We start from the raw sequence: 25,287 nt of genomic DNA on the forward strand, positions 1-25,287 counted from the left end.
TACCTACCAATTATAACCTAACAGCTTCTTCAATCTAATTAGGTCATAAAATATTTCTCATGAGGTTTTCAAACAACCGAGTTTGGAATGCCAAGCAAGTTTCTAGTTTAAAGTTGCATCTTGGTGTCTCAATTTACATTAAGACAACTGAAACTCGCAGTTTTGAAGAGGGGCTACTAAGTCGTGACTTTATCTTTTTCTTCACTTCTCTCCTTTGCAAACATAAAGTGTATACTGGGATGCAGAAAGCTGTGAACCTGGTGGGGAATAAAGCAAAACTTGTCCAGCTATCATAATTCTGCAAGTTACTGTGTGACTGAAATATACACAAAGCTTCCCTCTAACTCAATGGACAGTTCCACCATTAAGAAGTCAAAAATGTATTGGAAAGGTGTCATCCTTCCTATCTTAATACATTTCCTAAGTCCAGATACCCAGTTATTACCTTAATGAGTGAGTTACTTCTTTAAGCTTACCACAAACTCTACAGAGTCATTGTAATCTAGAACCAGATGTCCAAGAACTAAAGCTGTAGCCAAATCTATTTTACCATGCAGTGCTCTATACTTTTATTATAAAAGATAAATTATTTCTGCAGGAGGAACAAAGTCCAGTGATAACATGTCGATGTAGTGAAAGGAGCCATCGCACGAGGGTTTTCTATGAAAGCATGAGCCTCCTGATCGCCTGCTAAAATAACTTCTGGCAAGTCCAGCTCTGGACAGACTGAGCTTGCAGAGGGAGACACAGATATTTACCTCCTCTTCTGTCACCCAGCAATTTATCCTTTTTCAATAAACATTGAACTGTGCACCGGAGTCTTTTCAGCGAAGTCTCAATATTCCAGATACACAAGCTTTTATGTCTAAGCACCAACCCAAATTGTGTGGAAGAGGTTGCTATCAGCTCTGGATCAAATTACAGCAGTCACTGAGGCCCCACCCCACGTCTCCTTTCGCACAGTCCATTAGACCTGAAAACAAATTTTTCCATGGTGCAGACGACTCCTGCATTTAGAACACTTCACAGAAAAAAGCAGATCCTCCAGTGTGCACTCCCCATCCCCCAAGCTTAGTCCTTTCATCTCAGCCAAACAAGCCACAGCTCTGCTGAATGTGTTTATCACACTTTCAAGAGATATGAGCTCCTGCGTCACTGAAGCTCTAAGACTCACTAAGCTGCCCTAGTCCTCTGAGCTTTAGGAGCAGCCATTTTAGCTCAGAGCTTCTCCTCCGTGCACAACATGGCTTCTCCTGGCTCCTGCTAGGCTAGCAATCAGAAATGAACGCTGGAGGAGCAGGCTGGGCTCCCCCTACGCTCTTTCTTCTCTTCCCAACACAGAATTAACTGTTTTCACTACTCTCCGAAAAGCAGCACCTTTCTCCTCCTCCAATGTCATTCACCAAGATCTCCAAAGGTTCTTTTATTCCATGATTGATATGCTGGTTCATTAGTCCCAGCAGAGCCCTGCTTAGAGCAGGATGACCCTGGACCAGACCCTGTTCTACAGCAGGATTTGGGGGTGCGGCTGGGAGTGGGGGGCACCTCCAGAATGCCTTGGCTTCTTGGGAGTCGTCCTTCCACACACAGAAGACATACCATCCGACTCTGCTTGCCAGATTCCAAAGTCTAATGACCTTTGTTAATCACCAGCCAGTCTGTCTGCATCAGCAGACCCTGCCAACAGACACACCCTTCAACACAAAGGCTGTAGCTATTCCTTTTAAAAGAGGTTCTCTGAAAGCTCCATTGTGTAGCTGAGAGGAAAACAAAATCTCTTCCCTTCAAAACTTCAAGCCTTTAGAAATAATGCAACAAAAGCCTTTCTGCTGCGTGTCTTTTGGAAAGTTTTGAGCCTGGTTTGCACAACATCAACAAAAATTACGGTTCTGCACAATGAAAGCAGGGCACCTTCAGCATTAAGTCATCCACCTAGAGATGAAATTCATCTCTCTTTGCAGCTCTCTAATATCTTGGTGTCTTCTGAAGCCGTTATCAAGGATGCTAACTTCACCGGCTACAAACACAAACTAACAGTCTCCTTGTTCTGCTACAAAGGAGATTAAAGGGTTATGAGATCAGAAAAAAGAGCCACTGATTTGGAAAACGAAGAGATGATGAAAGTGATTTCCTAATGGGTTCTAGCTTTAATGTCGTTGCAGTCTCTGCCTCAAAAATAGCTCAGAGCCTTAGAAGAGGTTAATCTCCGGGCCGCTGAGAGAACCAGTGTCAGGTAGAGCTGAACTGCCTTCAATTTGATGTCTGCACCAAGTACTGAAATGAGGATGTAGCCTACTTTGAAAGCCATTTTGCCTTTGTGTATATGTTTCTCCTGAAGACAGTGATAGAAGGAAACAGAATTGCTAGCATGGCCCAAACAATCAAAGAAACTGAAACTTGACGTGTTTATGAGACTGTGGATGTGCACATGGGCAAAAAGTGAGAGCAGAAGAAGAAGAAGGGAGTAGGGAAGGATGTAGACATAGAAAACCGGACATGAGGATGACCTAGCAGATAGTAATCCTCTCAGAAACCAACAACGAGATAAAAAAAGACAAGAAATAAACTCTGCGTTTTTGACAGCTTTATCAGCCCAGAAGAGCAGCAGCCCTAACAGGCTAAACTAGACACTGATCTGCTACAAAATTAAGATTTAAAGTTAAAAGCCTTGATCTCATATCTACTTATATCATTTAATAATACTGTGATTATGAGATTAGCAATATTTTTTTTCTCACCAAATCAGCAAAATCAAAAGCAGAAGAGGAAGTGTGTCTGAACTAACTAAAAAGAGATGCTATTTCAAAAGGTCATGAGATGAACCTACAAATCAAACGAGCACCCTGATCTACCCCTAACGCAGTATCTCCAGGCCCCTTAAGGTCAAATAGGCTTCAGATGACTCTGAACATCACCCATGATGACACCTGACAGGTGAATCCAGATTCAGCCTAAAATAACCTACAGCACCTAATGTAATTGGTCCTCCTAACATGAAACTCCTACACCATCCTAATTATTTATTGTTCTTTAGTATTATTTATTACTGGTTATTGGTTGGTTCAGTTTACATTTATAGTTGGAGGATTTCAAAATGTGGGTGGGGTTTTGATGGGAAACCCAAAACCCAGTTGTCCCTGTTTGACAAACTCTTGATGATATATATTTAAAGAATGTCTACAGATCATGTTAAAGATTTGGAATATATACATGGGAATGGGGAAAAATAAATTATGGACACACGCTGCTCTTTCTCAATCTTAGGAACACCAATTTTAATTTATACCTCTTGCCCACCCACGTTTCAGTGCTCAGAATTCCAGGGATCCATTATGCTTCAGTTTTTCCTCCTGCGAAGAAAGGAGACAAACCCCAGCTTCATGGCGTGACCTTCCAACTCACTGCTCAGACGTAACTGGAGCGGGGAGGTGTCCTTGATGTTTTGAGCATTCCTACAAGCCTGCCACCATCAACCCTGGTCCACATCAGCTTGGTAAAAACTGCTCTTTAAACTGGATGGCCCAGGAGCAGAAATGTGGTCCTCAAGTCAAAATCCCAACTGTCTCCATGAAGCGACCAAATTAAAACCCACAGGCCTTGCCTGGATCTAACCTGTTCTCTGGCTGAAGGACTGCAGACCAGAAATAAAGCCGTGAAGCACCACAGCCATGTGATTCAGTAGCAACTAATTATAACCTTCAAAGCCTCTGAGAAATAGAACCAGAAACACCATAAGGTGCTTTTCCTCTGTCCACTCCAGAAACCTAGTTTCATTTATAAGACACTGAACTCCCCAGGTCTCCTCAATCACAATTCTAATAAAAAACTTTTGTGAGTACCTGTTGTTTGTCCTTTTCTTACTATCCTATGAATGGAAAAACCAATTATCCAAGGGCAGGTAATAGAATGCATAAACTTTGGAATAATTCAGCTTGAAAGACAGAAAAATCAGGAACCTAAAGGTCATTCTAAAAAATGTTATTTACAGATCAGAAACTGTTGCTATCATGAGGTCAAAGAGTTGTGGTGTGGATTGGGAGGTTAATATTTCTAATTGCAACCCCAGGACCTTAGGATGAAAAATGGGATGGAAATAATTAAGGAATTCAGAAGGGAGACACACTAATTAATAAACTTGTGAATGTTGGGTTGCTATTCTTAGCAATAAGGGGGTTTCTGTATCACTACTAATCAATTACTCTTGTCGTGGCTAAGGTGGAAGTTCTAATAATTTAATAAGCATTTAAGGCATCTTTCCAAACAGTACTGAACTGAGAAATTGAGGTGAAATCTCTTTCAGGAATAATGGTATGGAATCAAAACTACAAATGCAAATATACAATGTCCAAAGTTTTACATATATATAGTAATTAATTTTCTTGATTTAATTTTAACTCAGATATGGGCATGTGCACTCCAAATTTCTCGAGAGCTAGGGCAGAATCAGTCCTATTCTCACGTTATAGTTTTAAAAAACAAACCAGCAAAAATAGACTGACAAGCTACCTCCAACGATCCCACAGCATTTGTTAGTACTATAGATCCTGGCTCACTATGTGGTCTTCAAATGTCCTATCAAATGTTTATACTGTTTGCTACATGATCTAAGCAGTTCTGTGTACTCTTGGCAATTCACCACACTAATGAAAGGTTTAACATATCAGGGAGGATAAATAATTAAGGAATTCAGAAGGGAGACACAGCTGTCCTTCAAAACCAAATTTTCAGAAGAGAAAGGATTAATTTGCAATCACATATGTAACCCCCAATATGAGACTGAATTTAAATGGTTGCAAGCAAATACCAGGAGACCGAGTCCTGCCAATGCACGTGGCCTCTGTTGTACATTGTCAGCCCGGTCTATCTGTGGGACCTTGTACATAAGCACGGAGTCTAAAGCAGGCCATCTGCAGATGGATAACCCAGTCACCTTGTGGCCAACAATGCTAGTCTTCAGGTTGTATTTTATTTTAGGTTTGCTCTCCTTCATAAAGTTTTCAAGTATTACAGAGCAAATTGGTGTAATATTTCATAACAGATACCTTGGGGATCATCATTAAAATGAGATGAGCATCTGGGGATATAACCCAAGTGGCTAAAAAAACGTTGGATATGTAAATAAGTGATTCTGGTTGAGTGACCTGTTATGAAAGCAGGTAGCGAGTGTCTAATACAGAAAGAGATACTACATACCTTCTGGAGAATTCATGCATTCCTTTGCAATGATATAAGGCTAATTGAGGCCAACAGGCCAATAGGCAGTCTGCCAGCTCTCCTGTCCTTAGAAAAGGAAGCCTGTGATTTGAACAAGGAGATAAAAGGAGAGAAGGGACCAGAAAAGAAAGGGAGGAAGCTGGGTGGTATCTCAGTACCTTTAGATTTCATTGTCTGTAAAGGGGAACCTGCAGTTCCCTAGATAACTAATTCTGAGTGTCCTGATGATAATTCTAAGAGGGTCCTGAGATGTGGCTGAGAAACAAAACAAAACGAAGACACCTCCCCCTCACTGAAATTCTCAAAATGCAACCATGACAAATGACATTCCAGCTCATCACGTCCTTTCAAATGATGGGAAACCATTCTTGGTGTCAGATGAATACACGAGACGCGATAAAGCATAGAGGAATGAAATGTCATGGGTTCATCAGGAAGTTCCTTGGAAACTTTGAAGCCATTCTTGCCCTCGCATTTAGAACAAGAGATAACTGATTTCTTTCCCCCAGAGCCAAACCGCACCCAAACAGCAGAGTCGGAAAATCACGGTGTTCCCTTATAGACTCTTCAGAAAGCTGGCTGGGTTTCTACAGACACTTTTCACACTACAAGAGCTCTCATTATAAAAATTGTAAAATTAAAGGGAAGTTGCAGATACGCTGCTGGGTCTTCATTACAGAACTGATTAAGACGCAGAGTAAGCAGAGGCAGCAGTAAAAGTCACCTTCCACATCACGGAAGACCCACACGGGCACTAGTACTTTCCCTGGTGTCTGCCAGCCAGGCTGACCTCAGGCCCTGGTCATGTCCTCATGGCCAAAATTGTTCTTGGCTCATAAGATCCAGCAAAGCACATCAAGCTTCAATTTTACGGTTTTTAGTCAACAAATTCAGAAACCACTTTAACAACTTACCTTGTTCTCTGTTATTATTCAAAGAAAAAACATGATGTATGGCTAGTGACCTACAGAGAGTGTAAGAAAATCTCACCAGAAGCTCTTTTACTTGAGGAAAAAGACACAAAAATCCCAATTTCATCTCTCTGATACTTGCTCACTGTTGTGTGTGTGTGTGTGTGTGTGTGTGTGTGTGTGTGGTTTGCTCAAAAAATTCAGAGAAGTCCCTTCCTTTAGATGAGAATTGTCCCACACCTGCCTATATCAGTGGCCTGCCCTGATACAATAACCCTTCCATCCAGTCTAATTTCTTACATCAGACAAAACTGATTACCTATGCCTGAGTTTGTCTGTCTTTCTCTGTCCAAACTGTGGTTCCTGATTTAACTACCTCTGTCTGAACCAAAGTCCTAAGCAGCCTGCTTTCAGAAAAGACAAACAGTGGCTGGGCCTATGTGGACCGTGAACACCTTCAAGTTCTCCTACCCAAGGAGACTGCAATTTTTTTTCCCTCTTCTTGGCCTCCACCTGGAGCAGAAGCTATTAGAAGGCTGTCCTTCCTTCCTCCTTATCAAACTAACCAACTGGCCCATTCAAATGCATTGGTTTTCCCACCCTTGCTTCAACAAATAACAGTACCTTAATAGTAGGAAAAACACAGTGTATGTTTATAGTGGCAGCAGATGCCCAAGAATTAGAATTAAAAAAAAAAAAGATAGCTAAGAAATGTCTTTTCTCTTACAATCCCCAATCTACATTCAGCAAGTAACCTTATTCCTAAAGATCACTGCACCCCAAGAACTGAGCAAAAAGCTTAGACATTTGCCTGCCAACACAACAGCAGAATTTGTCACTATGTGAAAACAGTGCAATGCTCAGGTACTCAGTCAAGCCTCATATTCCATAAATCCTTAATGATAAATCCCACTTTTGCCCAACAAACTTAGGTTTCTTAGCTTTTTTCACTATTGGGCTGTTCTTAGAAGAAAAAAAAAAAAAGACATACAGAAATGCCTATCCAGCCAATTAAGGAATTTGTTCTCAGGTCACTAAAACCAAAAAGTGACAGTAAGTGTGATGTCTCTACCTGCCATCTTCACCTTGAGCAAGTCTTTTGAGGCCCTCACTTTGATCATTTTGCTAAATGAAGAGATTAGATCATGATGTTCAACCTTTTTATACAAAGGACCTGTTTTACAAGATTTCCTTCTCATTTTTTTAAAGATTTTTTTTTCGTGATTCAATTCATTCCCTTACTTTGTTATTCAGAGACATATAAATGCCAACCTTCATGTGTGACTCCCTTCTTTTCGTTCAAGTCTTGGGCTCAAAGGTTCTATCCTCCATGGGGCTTTCCCTGACAACTCTATCTAATGTTAGCCACCACCCCCAGCCCCCATGAAATCAAAGCCCCTAATCACACCTCCAGCCCACACTCAGTTTCTCTCTACCACAATACCCCACTTTATTTCCTGCACTGTCAGCGTGATTCTTGTTTGTTTATGGTCTGTGTTCTTCCACCAGAACAGAAGCATCCTGAGAGTGGGTCTACGTCTGTCCTGTTCACATTGGTATCTTCAGCCCTGGACACAGTGTGCTCAGTACACTCACAGGTACTCAGCAAATGTGATGAATGAAGAAGGAAGGAACCAATGAATGAATGAATCAGGCTTCTGAATGATAGGATTCCAACCAAACATAAAAAAGATTGGCCATGAACATAGATTCTTCTACTAACCCTGCGTTATCATAAAGCAGAGGTCCCAACCACAGGCAATTCTGCTCCCTATCGCCTCCAACCCGGGGATATTTGACAACATATTCAGACATTTTTAGCTATCACAGCCAGAGGTGAAGTGCTATCGGCATGTAGGGAGCAGAGGCTAAGGATGCTGCTAAACATTCTACAATGCACAGGACAGCCCTCGTAAGAAAGAATTATGGTCAAAAATGTTAATAAGGCCGAGGTCGGAAACTGTCACAGGTGATCTCTTGGTATTTTCAGGCTTTGCATATAACCCACCTGCCTTTACAAGCCCTTCATGGAGTCCTGACTAGGGAGTCTGTGGACCACAGAATCAACAAGTTCTCTCCTCATTCCAAAATTTTGATTCTATAGTTCTAAATGATCTTAGCAGCCCTCATGCCATATGATAGTATGAGTTCTTAGTATATTTTTTCTGATTTGGTATTTTACCAAGACTTGTTCAAGAAAAATCCAAGATTAAGGCACTGACTGGCCCATCCTTCTTAGTGACAAGGCCCTTGCACACACCCTTGTGCTGCTGGTGATCCTGTGGGTTTTGTGAGGAAGGGGCCAATGTCATTAAAAATGGCCAAATTCTACACTAGCATGTGGCCTCCAACTAAAACTTCTGTGAAAAACACAATGCACATTTTCTCCACTCCAATGTGAAAAATTATCTTCTTTCAAAGTGATAGGGCCCCAGGCTACTTAAAATCACTCTTCAGGGGACAAGTAATGTGTTGTTTTTTTTGTTCTTTTATCCCCAGGGCCCAGCACAGGTCTGGCCCTGATGAGATTTGTGTTACGATGACTGACTGTGAGCATGCCTGCTTTCCAGGAGAAAAGTAACCAGTGGCACCAAATCAAACTCAACTTTTAGGAATCTAAGTCCAGAGAGCATCCATGACAAGAAAAACAACACAAAACAAAATTTAATGCTATATGACACTCCCCACTCCAACCAATAAAGCTAATGGAGCAACATTATAATAATTAGCTGACTACTGGAATGCTAGGAATTCTAAGTCCTGACTTGTCCTTGAGATTTGAGTAAGTGGCCATCTCCTCTCCCTCCTCATCCGTGGCAAGGTTCCTCTGGCCACACTGTTCCACCCGTGTATTTATGACACTGCTAAGCTACCCTGAATGGATGTGACACCTGTGGCTACATGCTTGAGACCATGTGTTTACCTTTCCTTCACAAAATCTTTTTCTTCTTGTTTGGAAAGGCCGAGGAACAATTCTGCCCTATAGCTCAAAACTGTATAAACATTTTCAGTGGAGGGAAGTGTAACAAAATTAGGTAGAAGCAGAATTTTCTCTCCTTGGCCTCTCTGAAAAATATTTAAACAATGTATTATTTGTGCCTTCCTTAAATCAAAAAGAAGAATCCACTCTAAAAGTTAATTGCCAGTAGGCTCATAATGTCCACCTGAGAGGAAATCTTCAAGACCCTATAGTCCAACATCTTCATTTTTCACATAGTGAAACTGAGATCTCAAGAAAAATCACCTGCCCGAGCCTTCTGGAACACAAATTCTCTCAAGTCAGAAAAAAAAAAAATCTTTTGAATTCCATAATTTGAGAAAGGAACTAACCAGTAAAGACACTCCATGAGTGGTATTCAGTTGATCAACAGCTATTCACTCTTACAGTCCATGCCCCATATAGTCTCAGTAATAAGAGTCTTTCTTCACTAGGGAGGCACATTCCAGAATAACCACCAATGTCTCCTCTGCCCTGAATTCATACTCAGGAGAGTAACTGATAAGGTGCAAAATCCATTGTCTGCAGTTTGCCAGTGCAAAGAACTTCTTAGGCATGCAAGCAGTGTGTTCATACTTTGGAAACAGTTTGGAAGACTGAAAGTTGCTGACAAAGGTAAACACAGAAGAACAAGAGCTATAACACTGAATTATCTTTCTTTAGAATCCAACCTTACAGAATCAGAACAAGGTTATGTAGTAGCTTTATGCCTGTCAAATCTAGCCCATGAGAAACATCGTCTTGTTTCTTATGGAAAATGTGCACCGCCAACAAAGTCACTGAAGAGTCTGGCTGAATGAGCCTTAGGGGTATCTAAAGGTATCAGGGTCAGTGCATGTAAAATGGAAAAGGGAAAAGCAGTCAGTCCTACGACACCTGGCAAGAAAGCCAGCCTCTTTGTGGCACATCTAAATGAGCAGCTCAGACCAATAATACCAGAATATTATTGATACTGGATTTCATTTCAAACTTTACATATTAATACCATACTGAAACCAACTCCAACTTGGAATATTCTTCTACATTTACTAATATATTAATTTATATTTATCCTTTCTTTCTTCATTTATCTAATTTTATTTCTGGTGGATATCTATACTCATTTGTTGGACATAAAACTAAATATATCAGAAAGTCTGGGAGTCATCTTTAACTTTTTAAATATTTTCCATAAGGGTCTATTATAAAAGGATCCCTTTATCATTCTGAAGAGAATGGCTTAGAAACCAAGAAGAGGTTGAGATCTCCATGTTTGTTCACATTTTTCTCCATGAGGCATAATTTTGCCTACATTTTTAAGGTCCAGATAATTCCCATTATTTAAGATAGCGGTTCTCAAAGTCTGGTCCCTGAAACCAGCAGCACCAGCATCACCCAAGAACTTGTTAGAGGTTCCACCCCACACTTGAATCAGACACTGAAGATGAGGTCCAGCAATCTGTTTTAACACACTCTCAGGCTGATTTTGGTGCTCGCTCAAGTTTTAAGGCCAAGTTCAAATTTTCCTTCCTGTATGAAACAGTCCCTGAGACCACCGGCTACAACAGTGAGTGAGTGTGCTCTTCTCCACTGCACTGGAACCCTACTTTTAAATGCTGTTGACTGAGTGAATGCAATAGTATCTATGCAGTCCTTAAGGAGCATAGGACAGGACTAACATTTGTGAATATTTAACTTCTTATTTGCCAATTAATGGGAAAATACTAAGTTAAAGACCCAGCATCAGATGCTTATAAGAGCACACGCATAAAAGACGATTACTGTTCTTGAAAGAATGAATATTGTGGCCAATGTAAGGTTCATAGTGACATTCATCTCTCTTAAAAACTTCAGAAGGGTTCATGACGAGGTGTCCTTGCTATTTCTAAAGTAGGACATGGCAATCCACAAAGGAAAGAATCAGAGTATTTTACCCAGAAAATACTAAGAGTTGGGTAAGTCCTCTGGATCCCAGACTCTTTCATGACAGGAAGCTTTTGTGATAAACAAAATCTTATTAGAAAATACCTCCAAACTTGCAGTGGTTATTTGATTTTTGCACTAAATCTATAGTGCAGAGCTAAACTCTCAGTAAGAACCAACATCTGAAGACACAGAGGTGTTTGGAAATCCCTCAAAAGAAGGATATGTGCTTTAAGCTAACCAAGGAACTTTCCAGAAAAAATGGCGGCTCATTGTCTCAAACTGCTAACAAAGGCGTGGCTGAAAGAAGAGAGGAAAACATAGACAAAGAACAAAAGAGTTTGGCCACACCAAACCAACAGATCTATGGGACCCTCAAGGCAAACGCAGGACTTACGACTTAGAATCATAGAGTTCAGAGATAAAATTCATCAACTGTGTCCTGCCCAGGAACCTAGCCAGGACCCTTTTAAACTGCCGAAGGACTACAGAAGAAAGACAAACCATCAAGACCCAAGCTCAAGTTCAGAAAGCAGAATTAACCAGGGCTTAAGAAGGGGATTTAAAGAGATATTGCTCTCATTATCTGGGGGCCAAACAAAAAGTTCTGATAGTTACGTCCTAATCAAAGACAAGTAAGTTATAAAAATTAAAAAGTGAACTGAGGCAAGAAGGGGAGGGGAGGTGACAGAAAGAAATGGCATAGAAAAGACCAGTATCTATTTTGAAAGAACAAGACACAGAAGAAAATTATATACAACAATTAACAGAGTCTATGAAAGAAGAGATCAAAGATGGGATGACAAGAAATGAGAATGAGATAAAAGAGGAGCTGGCAGTTGAAGAAAGAAAACGATGACAAAAATATCATCACAGAACTAATACATATATTAAAGTTATAAGAGGTAAAATCCACAAACCAAAAACAATATTGATGATGTGGAAAACAGTCTTCAAAAAACTGCACAAAATGCAGAGGAAAAGGACAAGTAGATGAAAGCAAGTAGAAAAGATGACAGATAAGAAGGTTTGAAAACAGAGATCGAACATACAGATAAAAGGTATTCTAGAAGCAGACGGCAAAACAAAACATGCTCAAATCTGTGACAGAAAATACTTAGTTGAAATAAAAGAGTATCTGATGTTCTAGGAAAAAGTAATATAGAATTATCCAAATTGAGACATCTTGGAGAAGTTATAGAATTTCAAGGATGAACATTGAATTCTATTAAGACATTTAAAAATCAGTCAATTACAGGAGAAAAAGTCAGGTGCCCCCTGACTTTTTCACAGTAGCATTTAATGATAGAAAACAGTGAAGCACTGTCTATAGAAACTTGAGAAAGAAAGAACAAAACCGAAATATTCAGTCCCCAACTAAGTTCGCAACAACGTACAAAAGTAGAAAAAAAGAATTTTCCAGTCAGCATAGTCAGAGAATGCAGCACATAAGTATTAAGAACTCCTCTTCAACATCTACTCAGTGATGTACAACAGATCCAACCAAGAGAAGGTTCAAAATCAAGATCTCGAGAATAGAGAAGCTGGTGGTAAGCAGAGGCTGTGAGCTCCAAATCCACTTACATTTAGAATAATTTATAACATTTACAAAATAAAATTATAACCCCATAAGTGTAATAATTATAATAATAATAAATTGTTCTGTAATAATAACCATAAAAGTATATCAAATCATAAAAGAATCCTCAAGCATAAAAACAAAATATAGAGGTGGGGGTGAAGAGGCATCAGAGCATAAAAATTTAATGCAAATGGGCAAATATTCTCAACTTTCATAGCAGGACATAAATACATGACACTGTTTCATTTCTGAAGTTAATAAATCTCCAAACAAAGGTACAAGCACATTAATTAAAGTTAAAAATTTAATTAACAATAAAAATAAAAACAGACTATACAGCTTTTTATTACTAGAGGGAGGAAATCAAAGAAAATGCATGCAGATCGTGTAGTAAAAGGCAGAGGACAAAGAAAATCACACAAATATAAAAGAGAATGCATAAAATTAACTAGAATCAAGAATATATGTTATATTAATAAATGTGAATTGGATAACTTCCTCTGGAAGATAGCACCAATCTCGAATTGGATTTTGTCTGTAAGAGACATGCATACAGCAACATGACACAAAAAGTTTGAAACTAAGGATATGGCCAAAGATACACCAAGCAAAAGAAAGTAGGGACCGTGATTAATACTATTCATGGTTAAATTCAAGACACAAAAGCTTTTAAGATGATAAAGATGAACATTTAATAATGTGAAAAAGTAAAACCCACAAGGAAAGTTTATTATGAATATTTATGCCCCCTAATAGCACCAAATAGATAAAGAAACAAAATGGCAACAGATGCAAGAAATAGGCATAAGCAATTAACAGATTAAATGGAGAAAGACAACTAGGGATATAATTTATATAATTAACAAAATATTGAGTTAAGAGATACATTTCAAATTCTATATCTGGAAATGGAAAACACATTTTCATTTCAAGCATCTGTGGGACATTTACAAAGATTTTCAAATGCCATGGAGGTTTACAAATTTTGCAGTGCCAGAATTAAGAGATACTAAATTACAAATACAAAAACATTCTATAATTTCTACTTATAGTGCAATGAAGATGAGAACAAAAAAAGAAAACAAAAATTTCAAAGACTTGGGAAAAGTCTTTAACATTCTCCTAAACAATTTCTCTGATAATCAGAAATAAAAACTCAACAGCTGAATGTGACTTTAAAACCACAATGTATTTAAAATGCGAAATTTGGTAAAAGCTGTACTTAGAGGAAATTTCATAGCTCTATGAAAATTATAAATTAAGAAATAATAATAATAGTTCATTATAAATCAAGAAATAACAATGCTAAAGGAATCAAACATCTAACTCAAGTACAGAAAAAAGGAAAATAAAAGTGGAAGAATTTGATTATGATAAAGATAAAATATCAGGAATCAAAATACCAAATAACAATGGAACTGACCCAGTAACCACTTATTTTTTAAAAATATAATACTATGTAAAATTAAATAAAAACTAGCTAGCCTAATTAGAAAATAAAAGTGGGGAAGAGAAAAACACAGCTACAGAAAATTAAGGATAAGAAGCAGAAAATATCCACACATGTAAAGGAAGCTACGTTATAATCTAAAAATTACCATGTACAACTCATGGCACTATTTGTAAACCTAATGTAATGAAGAAATACATATATTACTAAAATTAATCCAAGAAGAAATCATATCAATGGGAGACTAGGAAATAGTCAAACAGCTAACTCAACCACATGAGAGTCTTAGGAGACATGAAGGAATCAGTAAATAGATGCTTTTTAACCTGGTCTATAAAGTCTAAAGCACAAGACTGTTATCAATGTATTTCCAAAGCCAGTGTAACATAGATATCAAAGCTCAGCCCAAAACAATACACCATCATCATCATCAGACTGATGTCACTTATAAATATTGAGGCAAATATTTAAAATACAACCCAGGTGCTCATTAAAGGACAATCACTTCATGATCAAGTGGAGCTGGCTACAGGAAGGCAGTGTTTCCACACAAGAAAATATATCAATACTCCATTATCTTAAGAGGTCAAAAGAGAAAAAAATAATTTGATCGATACAGAAGAGGCTGAACAGCATTTGATGAAATTCAAGTTAAATTCCGCATCATATTTAATGATAAAACATTAGAAAAGTTCAAGTCAAAAACCAGACAAGGATTATCACTAGCACTTAGCTTTGTTGTGGAAATGCTAGTCAATGCATTTGTACAAGAAAATAAAGTAAGGAAATAACTATTGGAAAGAGAAGATAAAGTTTTCAAAATCTACAAGTAAGGTAAATTACCTAAGTGTGGGCCCAAGTGAACGACATTTTCATTTTCTACTTAATGATGTGAAAAATTTCCAACAAATTTTTAACATTTAACACAATCATTAAATGTAACGCAAATGGAGTGATTTGGCAAAGTACTGGTTATCGATAAATTTAACTTTCTTACTCCAGGTTACTAAGAATGCTGATTCTTCTGCCCACAGCGACATTCTTTTTCCTACTCCATCTGGGATCCTTTAATGACTATCTCAGATGATCCCTATCCCGTGAGTTTAGGAACTCCAGCCTTCAGGTCATGAAGATAATTTTGAACTGATTATTTCTGCATATCATCAAGTCTCAATCAGCAAGTTGCTCTGCTCCTACATGTAAAAGCCTTTTAGTTCCATGAAAAGAAAGGCTACACTCTTTATCTCTTCCTTAATTTAAAAATAAATAAATAAATAAAAGGAATTTAAGCAGGTGGAGGGAAAACAGAACGAGCTCTTGTTCTGCACAGCTGAATCCTTTGTCTCAACCTTGGAATGGTCTTCAAATGAGTGTTTTCTCCCAAATTCTCTCTGCATGTCGTCAGATTGGTATCCCTGCAAATTCATGGTTTCAACTCTACCCAGTAATCCGATGTTTACATAGTTAAACCTCCCTCCCACTCTTCACTGTGTCTAACTGAGAAGAGGTTCTGTTTTCCTCTCAGGCTTGCCCTTCCTCACCTACGTGGGCACCTACCCTTTCCCTCTTACCTCCCGCCACAGTGGAAGGGGAGCTCCGACCCTCCAGCAGCTAAGGCTGATCCCTCAACTTGGGCTTTTGAGCCAATCCTCACCAGCCTCATTGGGGAGCCTGACCTGATTGCTATTCCTTCTGCATTTTCAGTTTCTCTTTGACTGCTAGCTAAGTCATTCCCACCTTAACTCTCACCCACTGGGGAAAAACACACACACATATGGGGTTGGATTCCAACTCCATGACTTATGAACTATATGAATCCTTGGCAAACTATTTAAATTCTCCAAACCTCTATTTCCTCATCCATACACAGTAATCCATATTTCACAGGGTTGCTGTGTGGAATAATCTGGATAATGAACATAAAGCATTTGGCACAGTTTCTGGCATATACAAAGACTTAATTATAATTGCCAGTATTACCATTAATTCCTCCTTTTCACAAACTGCTTTTATGCTCTTTCCTTCTCCTTCGATCCTCTACATCTGGCGTTTGTAACTACCATTCTGCTGGTACAAATTCACCACGGTCAGGAACTACTTTCTTAGGACCAATGACGGGATACTTTACTTCTAAACCTTACTTAACCATTGTTTACGTGCCTTTCTCCACCGTAGCCACTTTTCCTTCTGAATAAACTCCCTTCCCTGGGTACCTGTGACTCTCTCCACACTGACCCCCGCCCCAGGACCACCAATTTGCATTCATCCTTCAGTCCCAATTTCTCAACCTTGGCACGAGTGACATTTGGAGCCAGGTAACTGTTTGCTGTGGGGGGCTGTCCTGGACGCTGTGGGATATTTAGCAGCATCCCCGACCTCACCCACTAGCTGCCGGTAGCGTCTTCCTCTGCCCCAGTAGAGACAACCAATAGTGTTTCCCTCGGTCTCTGGAGACACTGCCAAACGCCCTTGGGGGAAGGGGACAAAATCATTCCCAACTGAGTGCCACTTTCTCTAGAAAGCCTTTCCTGGCACCCCTAGGCTGGGCTGAGACCCCTCCTAGGGGCCCCTGAATGTCCCAAGTACTTTTCCCACAGTACCATCTGCTTAACTGCCTGTCTGACACTGCACGTTGCACTGTGAGTTCCTTGAAAGCAGAGACTGTGCTATTCCAGTCCAGCTCTAGCCAGACTCCGGAACTTACAATATATATTGTTCTTCCTCTATTTGGAAACAAATGTATTGTAAGACACAGTTTAATAACAGATTTTCAAGGGAGAATTCTGTGCACACTAAATATAAACTTTGATTGTAACGTACATCTCTTTAGAAAAATGTATAAATGTGGGGGAAAGTGAGGACACAAGGAATCAGCCTTTTGATAAGACTGCTGAGCTGATGGGCTGTATGTTTGTGAAGATGCTGGAGATCAGAATTAGAGAGTGGGTTTAGCTTCAGTCCCATATGGCCACGAGCGAGGGCCTGGCTGGGGGCTGGCGGTGAGTCCCTGGCAGATCAGCTGGGCCCTGTCACTGGCCTCTTTCCCTCCCTACTCTCCAGTGCAAGTCAGCTCCTTCCCTAATCTCAGTGCCATCCTGTCTTAAGACTCCCTAGCAGATTTGGCATTTTCGAACTTAAGGATATGTTTCTGCCTTCGTCCTCCCTTTCTCATATCCTTGCGCACATTACTATGCTCCTAAACTCTTCCTGCTTCTGGCAATGAAATTTCAGACAAAAAGGAGTGTCCTTACAAAGTACAATCTTTACTCATAAAACATTACTGCATTTCAGGAGACTGGTGTATTTAGGGGATGAGAAACATCAGGATTGAAAAGAACTAACTGGTCTCCAAACAGTTTATTTCCGCGGAATTACTCAAAAAAATAAATCTTCAAAGATCCATGTGTTAAAATCGAGTGAGGTCACTGATGGCCAAGGTTCAACACAGTGTAGGCTAAGCTCTCCCTTCACCAGAGCTAAGAACCCCAGGCGTCTAGCTCCTTTGCTTGCATACCAAAACCTGTACTTCTCCTGAAGGAATTCTTAGGGCAAGTGTTCTTTAACATTCACAGTTAAGTGAAAAAATAAATTGCAATAGAATGCATAGTCTGTTACTATTCAAATAAAGATAATAATATAGGCTAGAATATAAATATAGAAAAATGACCAGAAGCCCTATGCCCTAAATGCTTAACAGTGAAGTTTTCTCTTGGGTTAAGGCTGAACAGAACTTTCGCTTTGTCTGAATTCCAAATTCTGTCACTTTTGTATTACTTTTTATTAGTATGTGGGTTTTACAAGCTGGAAATTATTTTTAAAGTTTAAGTGTTTTCAGAGAAATCAGAAAACAAGCTAAATAGTTTCTCTCTTTTAAAAATCCCTAGGCCCATGAATGGTTGCCCAACAAATCAGCCCACATTTTAGGGAACGTGTGGGTGTGTGATCATTTTCGTGTTTAAATACTTAATGAGTCCACACAATAATGTGGGCACATGAACAAAAGAGGCACAGCCAAGACTGACCATAAAACACTAACCGCCTGTGAGCAAGAGGGCCAAACGTCAGTGGTTCGCGAGCTGTCTCCGTAAACTTCAGACAGGTGTCTCTCATACAACAGAAAGCAAGACTTAGCAGGAACACATATTTGAACGCAAAATGTAATCAATAATCAATCCGTTGACCCGATTGACTGACCATTCCATTTAATGTTCAATGTTGTTCTATGTGAGGCCTTATAGGACATAGCCTCTGTTCTCAAAAGACTATATACTTTACCTTATAGCCCCAAACACATAGAAACATCTTAAATTGCTCCAGGAAATATCAGAAGCAATACAATCCTTTACCTTCTGGAGCTACATGGGCTACCAGACATGACCACCTCCTCCCACAATCAAGATCAGGTGGGAAATCCGAGACTCAATGAGGTCAAGTCTGGCTAAGAAATGTGTTGCTGTTGCCAAGGCCCATTCCATATCATATCTAGACTGGTGAAGAGGGAATAATTGACCTGGTGCTCTCTGCCCTCATTTAAAAAAAAAAAAAAAAAAAACATTTTCAATTGAGCCAAAAACAAATATTTATTGACCAGCTGCCATTTGTCAACATGATCCACTTATTCAACATTTAAGTTCCTACTGGGAACTGGTATGGTTCTAGACATGGGAGAAAAACAAAAACCATCATGGGGACAAAAGGCTGGCATAAGACATGCTTTCTCTTACAGAGGTTAAAATATAGTTGGGACAAGACTGACATCAAAAAATTAGGGAATAAAGAATTCCAAACAGTCTGCAATGAAGCGTGGATTGTTACGGTCCAAGCACAAAGATGGAGAACACAGTGATGATTACAGCCGTTGGGAAAGAAAGGACACAATTTAAGGCTAGAAAGGGTGGGTTTGATAATGAATGTTCTTTAAAGCTAGGCAGCCAGCACATATCCACAGAACTAGCAAAGGTTTTAGCAAAGAAAGATAATAGGACCTCACCCTAGTAGTTAGGATTTGGCTCCATGCTGTACCACCTGACCTCAGGCAAGATGCAGAACTGTTTCCTGACCTGTATAATGGAACTAAAAAATATCCATCTCATGGGGATTAAATAAGATAACATCTATGAAGTATTAAATGTCATTTCATTCCCTCCCTCTCTTCATTAGGAGAACAACAAGGACCTCTTATCATCCTGAATCAGGGGAATGGGATATAATGGAAGCTGTGTCCTCTCAAGATTATTTTGGCAGCACCACGAAGGACTTCTGGGGCAGGGAGGATGGTGAGACAGACAAAAGCTGCTAAGGCAGCTGCTGAGACGGTCCAGGGATGACATAAAGCAGGCCTGGGCCAGGAAGATGCACTGGGGTCAAGAGGAGGGGTCAAACCTGCATGATATTTAGAAGGGAACAAGGACAAAAGCCAACTCTTGGTAAACTCCATCTAATAACCAGGTCACCACTTTCTGACCCATCCACAGATTAATGAGATAGGGTCTGAGCCTGATTTCTTTTAACATGTTAAGAGCAGTCTGTTCTTTAGTGACAGATGAAAAATTACACTTTTAGCTGAATTTAAAAAGAACAATGCCAATGAATGTGTAGAATGTCAACCAAGAAGCAACAGTTCTTAGGTCAGTGCTCAGAGACAGTATATCAACCCATGATACTAGTATTCCCATATATTTTCTATTTAACTAGATGGCAAAAAAATTACCTAGACCAGCACTGTCAGGTAAAAAAATAATGCTAGCCATATATGTAATTTTAAACTTTCTAGCAGCCAGAAACAGGTGTAATTAGTTTCAAATAATGTAGTCTATTTAGCCTAATATATCGAAAACTATTATTTCAATATTTATCAATATAAAACATTAATGAGATATTTTACATCTTTTTCTAATAAGTTTCAAAATAATTTAGACTTATAGCAACATATCCATTTGGACCAGGCACATTTCAATTGCTCAACAGCCACCATACTGGACAGCAGAGTCCTAGACAACCTTAAAGGATCCCTTTGAATAAAGTATTTATTCAAGGGTTTTCATTGGCACACATTTCAAGGTAGTTAGTTACCTAACGCAGCTGAACATCTGGAGTGAGAGATTTAAAATGCTAATCTAATCACATCTGTTGTCATGCTTCCAGCCTTGCAATACCTTTACATTTTCCTTAAGATATAAAAGACCAAGTTAGGAATCCCCTCCCATTCAAAAAGGAAAGTCTGGTATATTGTTTTATGAATTACTGAATCTTTATATCTTCTCTTTGTAAAATAAAGACACAAAGGTCTTCCTCAAAGTATGCTGTCTCTACCACCTACATTTTCAAACTGGTCATTTTCAGAATGCACCAACCCCAGAGCTGATCCAGCTGAAAAAAATCCTTTGGCCAACAAGGACTGTGTTGAACCTGAGCCTAGCAGCACCCAGCGCAGCAGTTAAGAGCATTGGCTTGGAGCCCACCTGTCTGAGTTTGAATCCAGTCTTTACCACTTAGCAATTGTCTGATCCCGACAAGTTGTATATAACCTCTCTATGCATCCATTTCCTCACTTACAAAAAGTGCTAAAAATGGTACTATTTCGTAGGATTATATTAATAGTAAGGATTAAATGAGGTAATGCACAAAAATTACTTTGGCACATAGTCTGTCGCCAATGATTCTTAGCTCTTACTTTCATGGACTTCTCTAGTCCTGCAGAAATGTCAATATCATGTTTCTCAACCATCTCAAAGAGGTTTGTAGGCAGCTCTGCACAATGGGAGGGGCACAACCGACCTGCGTTCACATCCCTGTTTTCACACCTAAGTGTCTGTGTGCAAGTTATTCATACCTAACCTGTCTGAGCCCCTGTTTTCTCATATGCTAAATAGGAGTAACAATAAAATTGGGCCCCCTGCACAATAGTGTGGATTAAATTAGACAACAGAGATTGCAAGGAATCTGGCCCTTAGAAAATGTAGTCCCTGCCCTCTCCTGAATACCATTAGCATTTCCCCTTTCCCTTCTGCATCAAGAGCCTGTTGCTTTGACCACATTAGTTTGGGCGTGACTTGGGATACATCTCTTCTGAGTGAAGACAATGCAAAGGGAAACAATGACAGTACTGTTTATTACTCCAGTGGGCATTTTTTTATCTTACCAAATCTTTACCGCGTCCTTCATCATCACTAAAATCCATCCTACAAAAGCCATAGCAAGCCATCTCAGCTACTGACTCCAAGGACTATTCTGTAAAGAGCATGGTGATTTTGTTCCCTGATGATACATTCTCACAAGGTTAGAGGATGTCCCCTGAATATCCCAACTTCCTTTAAAAGTCTACAAAGCCATTTGTCATTCGAGGGTGAGTCATCTATGGTGTACTGGAAAGGGCTGGTCAGAGGACAAGGTTTGGGTCTCTGTCCAGGCATTTAACCAGCAATGCCTTTGGGGAAGTCACTTGACCTCTGTGGGTCACAGCCAGCACTTCTGCTTCATGGGTTTGTTGTGGAAAACAAATTTGTATATTTTATACTAAGAGCCCTTGGTCTAATTTCTAAAGAACTTTGCAAATCAGTGAAGGCAGGGATTTATCTAAACCTGACTTCCACACGTTTATGTTTTGGTAGTATATTTTAGGACTTTGAGATATAGAAGGGGGACTCTTGCTTTATGTTTCTTGTGTCATCTCCCTCCTAGTCCCAAAGTCAGTAACTGGGGATCCAGGCCTCAGACTTTGAAAGCAGGAATGGGCTGAGGCAAAGGCGAGACGCCTGGGGCCAGGGTGACTCAGGGCTGTGGAATCCATTAACGGTGAAAGGCCCTCTGCATTCCTCCTCCACGTCAAGCCTCTGGGTTAGCAAGGTACAGACGACAGATGGAGGAAACAGGCGTATTTCTTTGTGGCCCAAACATCATTCATATATGCACACACACAAGCATGTGTGCATATGACTCCAGACATGCAGGCAAAAACCTAAGTAAATTATTCTTCTATTCGTTTGTATAAAACCAGAAACCGACTTGATACAGTTGTCTTTTTCTCCACTGCCTTGGAGTTTAGCAAATTAAATGCCACGAATCCTTACATATGGTTAAAATTTTCAACAAAAAACATAAGAGAAGAAAAGAAAGAGAACTCTTAGATAAGCTGCTGAAATTCTCCAACACCGTGAGCCCCTGAGGTTGTGGTGTTATTGAGCGGGACACGGGCATGTGTAGGTTGTGTGAGAAACTTAATGATGCCAGATGTTTTTTTTAAATGGTCAAAAACCTAAAGCAAATGAAGCCTCATATATAGAGCTACCTAATCTTCTGAGTTGTGCTTTTATTACATGGATGCCAGGATTATTACAGAACAAGAGGAAAGGACCTCAAAAGGAATATTCCAAATACCTTGTGCTTGTATTTCCTTACCCAGCTGTAGTTATTAAAACTCCATTAAACCAGCTGCTAATAATTTTCAAATGGTCTATTATATTAGTTCTACCAATGACCTTGGGCCACCACCAATTTCAAACCTTGTCTTCATGTCTTAATCAACAAACTTAAATGGAATTCCCTCCTCTTTTAGTAGAGAAATGCATTTGGAAGAAAGTCTATTGACTGTGTAGGTTCTTTGTCACTAGGGATTTGTATAAAGTGGAATTTAACCTAAAAACCCCAATCTTCCTGAAAAGGAAATGATTCCTCTGAGATTTTTCTTTAAAGCAACGTGAAAACTAACCTTTTATTATTATCATTATTAATTATTATTATTTGCTCCTTGTTTAACAGAACAGAATGCATGGATGGGTCTCTCCAGACTCCTTGGAGAACTCTCTTGAATGTGCTTGATCAACAATGGGAACTCATCCAAAGGAAAAAAAAATGCCAGGAAAACATACCCTAAGCTACTTCAGATAAATCTCAGAGAACGTCACCTTTTCTATAATCAAGGGTGTGGCAAGAGGAAGAACTTACAAAAGTGATTTCATTTTCAGATGTGATTTATTAATGAGACTGAAGATGATTCTGAGAAAAATCAACCCCAAGAAAACAAGAATGCCAAGACTAAAAGGAATGTCCTTTTCTTAGGCTTGGAACCGAAAATATTTTTCTCTCTCGTGACCATCTTAACTTCAAAAGCAGAAGCAAGGAATGTCAATCCGTATGGAGCTCCTCTGGCGGCTTACTCTGTTTCCATTCTTTCCACAGAGAAGGGGAAAGGCAGCACATTGTGTGTCTCCGCCAACAGAGATGAGAAAAAAAAAATAGCACTTGTTTTTAAACTTTCGGAGGACACAGATAACTCAGGGAAAAAGAAAACACGGAGATGAATAAAGATCATTTTGGAATCAAATGTCAGATTTTAAAAATCAAGAAAGTTGAAGAATTCAAGAAATGTTCAGAATTTCTAGGGACTAAAAGCATGCGCTTTATGGTTTGTGTAGTAGGGAAATGCATTTTTCATTTTTGCTTCTTTTTCTTATTTCTTCAGTACTTTTGTTCCAGGAGGAAATCTTCTTCATTATTGTAAATATACCAAACAATCTACCATTGCCTAGAAATCGATCAACTCCTTTTTTCACCCAGTGTATTTTCTGTTCTACCTTTGACTTTTTACTAATTCTCATCAAATTGGCTAAAAATTTGGCTTGATTTCCTGTACTGGCCACATTTTTTTGTCCCCCTCCCCCCCCAAAAAAAAGCCTGCCTATTCTTTACTCAACCAGAAGAACACAGAGGAAGCCATCAGAGTTTAAGGATGCCATGCCATTTAGTTTTCAAGAATAAAAGTTACAAAGTTGCTTGGGTCATCTCTGTTCACTATTGCTGGCAAGATTCCAGGCAGGAGTATGCGGTAATCTCATGATAATTGAACAACATAGTCCATTATGCACTCCCTATGATGCAATGTTGTTTCATGCCACAGCATGATGCAAGTGACATGAGCTTTAGTGCAGAGGACAAAGGCAGGGAATGACCTCCAGAATTCCATATCAAAGCATATGCCCTCTGACCTAGACACATTTGGCTAACCTGAAACATTCACCCATGCCCTGAAGGTAAGCCAGTGTCAGTGTGAGTGAGGACAAGCTTCACATCTGTCTCATCACAAGCAGAGTTGAGCCTAAACAACATAATACTACAAGTGTAAAACCATGGTTGTGGACAAACAGAACTGCAGAGGGGTGGATATGATATTTTACCGAGTGGTTTCATGCGCTAGCTTTTAACATGCCCAAAAAGGACTCTAGAAGGAAATGAAAGAACGTTCCTAACAATGTTTAAGTAACTCCAAACCAAGAGACCAGATCACCAGTGTTCCCTGCAAGGGGTACTTTAGGTGTTGCTGGGTTGATGACTGGAATGTTTGAGGTCCACACAGACCAATGGTGGTGGAATTGAAGAGTGAGGTCATACATAGTCTAGTCAAAGCCAAAAAAGCCTAATCTATAATTTTTATTGCCAAAGGAGCTAAATTCTATCACTAGATTTTATAAACTTTTAGGGAGGATAACATCCGATGATGTATGGGTTGACCAGTGCAGAAAAAGCACAGTCTTAAGAATCTTGTGGATACATCAAAAGGATGGCAGGTGCAATATACAATGAAGGTGGACTCAAGCACTAGTTTAGAGCATAAAACACTCAAAGAAATGGCCATGCCCATGCGTTGGTTGGGATATGCATATGTATCAATGCCACTAGCGACTTCTTAAGACAGTTTATCCTGATCACCTGGGTAAATTAAAACTTCTAAAAGAATGGATGACAAGAAAGATATCCAAGTAGCTTTATTTGGGGGAGTTGACCTTCAGCAATTAGAGATAGCACAGAAGCCAAAGAAAATACATTACAATGCACCACTTCTAGGTGTGACAATGTGTTACCCTGATGACTGGAGATATAAATACTAGATTACGAGCTTCTAGAAGTCAGGGTCTAGGCCCTTCTGTAGAGCCAACATTTAGCACAAAACCTGGGAAGCAGTCAAACTGCTCAATAACTATTTGAATGAATGAACAAATGAATGAGTGAGAGTATAAAACAAGTAAGCCCGGTGTCCGGCATTTGATAACAGGGAAAGGGGCTTTTTTCCACTAACCAAGAAGAGGCTGAGCAGGGAAAGGCTGTGTAAACACCAGTGGCAGCTACAAATCAAAGAGCAGGGCAGGAGGATGCACAGTCTGACAAAGAGAGTTCTCCAGCCCTGTTCCCTTTTAACCAGACTCCCCCGTATACATACCACATCCCATCACAGGCA

At 39.5% G+C, this 25,287-nt stretch overlaps 1 protein-coding gene across 3 annotated transcripts in view; it reads right to left on the minus strand.

Moving 5' to 3' along the window:
• ZNF462 (zinc finger protein 462) overlaps positions 1 to 25,287 on the minus strand; it is a 134,698-nt gene that overhangs the window by 84,076 nt on the left and 25,335 nt on the right. The gene's annotated exons all lie outside the window — the stretch shown is intronic.

The sequence above is a fragment of the Lemur catta genome, chromosome 10, assembly GCF_020740605.2.
Source record: "Lemur catta isolate mLemCat1 chromosome 10, mLemCat1.pri, whole genome shotgun sequence".
Classification (NCBI taxonomy): Eukaryota; Metazoa; Chordata; class Mammalia; order Primates; family Lemuridae; genus Lemur; species Lemur catta.